This window comes from Poecilia reticulata, linkage group LG4, assembly GCF_000633615.1.
Source record: "Poecilia reticulata strain Guanapo linkage group LG4, Guppy_female_1.0+MT, whole genome shotgun sequence".
NCBI classification, from domain to species: domain Eukaryota; kingdom Metazoa; phylum Chordata; class Actinopteri; order Cyprinodontiformes; family Poeciliidae; genus Poecilia; species Poecilia reticulata.
In genome coordinates, this window is record NC_024334.1 from 28,283,668 (window position 1) to 28,287,563 (window position 3,896).

The 3,896-nt window shown below is 40.3% G+C and overlaps 1 long non-coding RNA gene across 1 annotated transcript; it reads left to right on the plus strand.

The window, feature by feature from the left end:
- The first annotated feature begins 1,996 nt into the window (after positions 1 to 1,996).
- LOC103464110 (uncharacterized) lies at positions 1,997 to 3,339 on the plus strand. The gene is made up of 2 exons (XR_533594.1): positions 1,997 to 2,160; positions 3,059 to 3,339. It is a non-coding gene; the product is annotated as an uncharacterized LOC103464110 (long non-coding RNA).
- The last annotated feature ends 557 nt before the right edge of the window (positions 3,340 to 3,896 follow it).

A 3,896-nucleotide genomic window follows, 5' to 3' on the forward strand; every position in this document is an offset into this window, starting at 1 on the left:
ATTCCAACCCTCCATCCATCCATCCATCCATCCATCCATCCATCCATCCATCCATCCATCCATCCATCCATCCATCCATCCATCCATCCATCCATTTTCTTTACACCCTTGTCCCTTAGTGGGGTCAGGAGGGTTGCTGGTGCYGATCTCCAGCTAACGTTCTGGGCAAGAGGCGGGGTCACCCTGGACAGGTCGCCGGTCTGTCGCAGACCCTCCTTCCTTCCAGTATTAGTATTTCAGCTAGCTAGCTAGTATTTCAAAATGTGATGAACCATTTTGTCAGGTTCCAGATTGTGAGTTCTGATGAAGATGACATTSTTAGCGCTGCTCTCCAGGGCCTGGAAGCGCCTCTCCCGTTTGCCTGCCTGTTTGGCTTTTTGGCTCATTTTAACTGCGGTGAACATACAGTAAACATTATTCTGCACAAATTTCTAATACTTTTTGAGAGGAATTTTTGCATTGACTGAAAGTTTTCACTTCTCTTCTATAATTTTTCTCTTCAATTTTTTTACACACCCATTAAAACCTCACAGATACTGACTGAAAGACTCTGACATGTCAGCCAGGGTGTTATCATGGACGTTAACTACACTGGACATTTGAAATGGCTGATTTAAGCCCCATTCAATCTGAAAAATAGTAATCAAATATYCTTTCCTATTTCCTATTATTAATTTTTAATGGTAAGAGCTTYGGAAATCGGGTCACCTTTAACTAATTTATCCCTCACAGTGACAAAATGTTTGTCAAATATTTGATATGTTTACAGTTCAATGCAGAATTTAAAATCATAACCTAATTTATTTTCAAAGTCGTATGCCCTTTGTTATTATGATTTGACAGAGAGAGACTTGAAAAATGGTAGCTGCATGCAAGTGTTTGACTGAAAACACCAGCAGGAGCCTCTTCATAAAAATTGCAGAGGATCTGAGAGAAGCCTTCAATCTGACTCTTACATAAACCTCTCTTGCTGCAAAGCTCAGCAAACATCAAACCTTCTCCCCCCACATGCTGCTTTATTTCTCACGTTCAAACATCTCCTCTCTTTGTTCTGCGTTTCAACCTCCAACAGAAAACACAACAGGTTTGATTAGGCTTTGAAAAACATCCACATATACCCCAGCAATATCGTCTTTCCGTTCCTTTTCTCTTCCCCGAGCAGTGTCAGATGTGTCTTCATGTCTTTCTTGCCCACTCGCTCACCCCTCGTCTCCCCTCGTCTGTTGGTATCTTGCTTGGCAGCAGCTCTGAGGTTTCAGAGCTGACTGGCGAAGCAGACGAGGAGTAAACACAGCGAGAGACAAACAGACAGACAGTCAGACTGTGTAACCACCGGAGCAAACGAAGAGGCTGGCTCATCGCTACTGTCCGAGGAATAGATGTGTACGTCTGAGGAAGGAGACGGCAGGGGGGATGGGTGGGCTCACAGGAGCTGACAGGTCCTGGAGGCCTGGATGTTTTTAAATGTGAACGCGATGAAGACTGAGGCACAAGGCGGCGTGTTGTGTCTGAAGTCTTTCACACTTGACTGCCACTGGAAGATGCTGCTGTGTGTTATTGGCTGAAATGTGAAGCTTACATCACTCGTGTATATATATAGTATGTCATATTGATTCAGGACTTTTTAGAAAGAGTTTGTTGATGGTTGTTCTTTTTGTTTTTTTCAGGGTGAAATAATTACACCTCATACCACCTTAGTGATTTGGAAAAACTGGAATTAGTGTGCAGGCTCAAATTTATCATTTTCTCTTTTCAGTAATTTTTTTTAGGTAGAGTTGAAGTTTGTTTCATCCAYCTCAGCACTGGTTTTTATGTTCCTCCTACTTGAACAATAATTTATTTATAAAGTTTAACTATCTGATCCTAGTATAATTTACCAGGTTTGTATTTAATAATCTCTGCTTTTGATTAAGATTAAGGAAACAACTTTTTTTGTTTTGTTTTGTTTTTCCAACGTTACTGTAGCAACTTCCAGTTTGAACCCTTTAGGCGAATTGGCACAGAAACTGTTTGTTTGCTTTTGAGAAGCTGAGTTCAACTGCAAGGCATCAAAAACACAGATGAACTCTGAAGCATCAGCTCCCAGATTGTCAAACCCATTGTGCATTTTCCAGAGCCAAAACACTCTTGTCCTCTACGATCCTCTCTGCAATTTACAGGGTAATTATCGCATTGTGTAAACAGCTATTTCAGGGTCTGAGTGTTGGCAAGCCTCAAAGCTCCCTCTCTCTCTTATCACAGAGATCCCAGCTCTCCACTTCTCTTTGAGTCAAAGGTTCTCACTGCAGATCTAGTCAGAAACRGAGATTGTGAAAAATAAAAGAGCTGCTCTTTACACGGCACAGTGCGTTTGGCTTACATTTCCGTACTTAAAWCAAGCGAGCTAKACTTTCTTGGCGGTTAGTTTTAATAAGCGAAAGTCTCATTTTCTTTTACTGTTTGAAATTTTGAGCCACWTGGACGAGTGAACGAAGGAGTCTCGTGGCTAAAATGCTATCTTCAGCAAAATCTCGATATCTGAAGAAACCAGCAAAGACCAATGAAATTCAAAAGAGAAAGTTTTATAAAGAAGATTCAGGACATGTCCTCTCAAGACACTTTAAAAAAAAAAGTATTCAATTCAATTATGATTAGCATAATGTTGGAAATGTACCCTATTCTGTCTGATAATTTCACCAAATGGAATCATACATCATTCAGTAGAGAGAACTGATCCAAGCACTTAGCCATGCGGCACTCCACAAGTAACACAGGAGGTTTGGACCAAAGCGTATTAATGTGTTAAGATCGACCCAGTCAAAGCCCAGATCTGAATATTGGGAATCAATGATTAAAAATTATCTTTCAAAGAATATTTGCTTCCAATTTGACTGAGCTTGATTGTTTTTGTTTGTTTTTTTTACACAGAAGAGTTGCTGAAATTGTATGATTTCTTCGTAAGGCACTTATAACCTGTGTTGCTCTTGTTTTTGACCAAAAGAATGATTGTGTGGTTATGTCTGTCTCTGACTGAAAAACTTTTTCTGAAATCCTTCTTCTTTTCCTCCTCAAACAAAAGGGAGAGGGAACCATCTGTAATCTGTGCTTTCTTTGGATGAGGAGCCGTGGTGATACTCAGTCACGTCACAAAGTCAACACCAGGATGGTTTCATTCAGGGGAAAAGCACACAAAGGCTTCGGCCGTTGACTGAGTGCGATGAGCAAAGACTGCGAGCCGAGCCGAGCCAGCGGACATTCCAGGCGAGCCGGGCATACTTGGAATCCTGTGGCACAAAGGGACACATTTCTCTTCCTCTTTGTCACTAAAAACCCCCATAAACTCCTTTGTTCTTTGGTGAATGGATATCTTTTTATAGATGTATAATTGCTGCTTCCTTTGGCACTCATTAATAAAACAGAAATTAAATCCCAGTTGGGTTGAAGAGAGGCTTGAGGAGGGAACGATGGTGGAGACTGGAATGGTATGGAAGCTGCCTGAGGGCAAAATACAGCAACATTATCTCTCTCTCTCTCTCTCTCTCTCTCTCTCTCTCTCTCTCTCTCTCTGTTTCTCTATCTATCTATCTATCTATCTATCTATCTATCTATCTATCTATCTATCTATCTATCTATCTATCTATCTATCTATCTATCTATCTATCTATCTNATCTATCTATCTATCTATCTATCTATCTATCTATCTATCTATCTATCTATCTATCTATCTATCTATCTATCTATCTATCTATCTATCTATCTATCCATCTATCTATCTATACAGTCAAGTATGTCTTTCTATCTTCACAAGGACTTTGCATTGTCTTCCATTAATTTTTCATTCATTTTTATAGTCTAACCATATGACCAGACAAAACACTTCTTCTTATGGGGCTGGGCTTAGAGCCCCCAAAGGAGC